This window comes from Pristis pectinata, chromosome 24, assembly GCF_009764475.1.
Source record: "Pristis pectinata isolate sPriPec2 chromosome 24, sPriPec2.1.pri, whole genome shotgun sequence".
NCBI classification, from domain to species: domain Eukaryota; kingdom Metazoa; phylum Chordata; class Chondrichthyes; order Rhinopristiformes; family Pristidae; genus Pristis; species Pristis pectinata.
The window spans coordinates 24,428,863-24,429,768 of NC_067428.1; positions in this window are offsets into that span (position 1 = coordinate 24,428,863).

Sequence of the window (906 nt, forward strand, 5' to 3'; positions counted from 1 at the left end):
TTTAGCTATTGTTATTTCATATTTAAGTTTTTCCTGCTTGCTTCATTGGACCAGAATATGATTTTAGTTTGGAAGTAAGCTTTTATATTCAATTTAGTCTTTGATATTTCTTCTATTCATATTCTGTCAATAACTAGTTCACCCATTTTAATAAACTTGGGAATTATAGTCTTAAACATCATAAACTTTGTTTATCAATGTATCATATCCACATAAGATCAACACTTGAAAATGTGTGATTCATATTGTGTTGCTGTTGAAGATGAGTGACATTCAGAATGAAATTTAAATTTTATTTTTATTTATACAAGATATTAAATCAACTCTTTGGAACAATAGACAAACTAAATTCATGAATGTTCTATTCTTTTGGGTCCTTTCTCAGTTTCTTTTCATGTTTTAATCTATTGCTCTTCACTTTCTTACCCATTACACAATATTAGCCGAGAGATGCAGAAGGGATTGCGAGCTGTAGATTTTCTGAATTAGGTGGATTATGATTAGAATTATGGAATCCACTGAGAGCATTTGATTCAGCAAAGTAGAAAATGTAAATTGGTTCAGCAGTTGTGGGGAAATAGGTAGAAGCATTATTAGATATTGTATTGGAAGTGTTCAGTGCCGTTTTGGTAATAGATTTGGTGTGAAATCAGCCAGGATCAGACAATGTGGTTTAAATACCTTCTGAACCTTTAGTTGAGGGAGTGACTGGGGCATGGTATAAGTTAGACTTGTACTAAACTGCATTTCAAAGATTCAAATTCAGTATCACCTACATTGTAAATATATGCAAGTGTAGATGGTCTCTCATTAATGGACCACTTTGTATAAGGTGAGAAAATTAATAGCATGTAGTGTGATGCCAAAAGCATTTCACATTAACATTAGTCATTGTATTTACCCAAT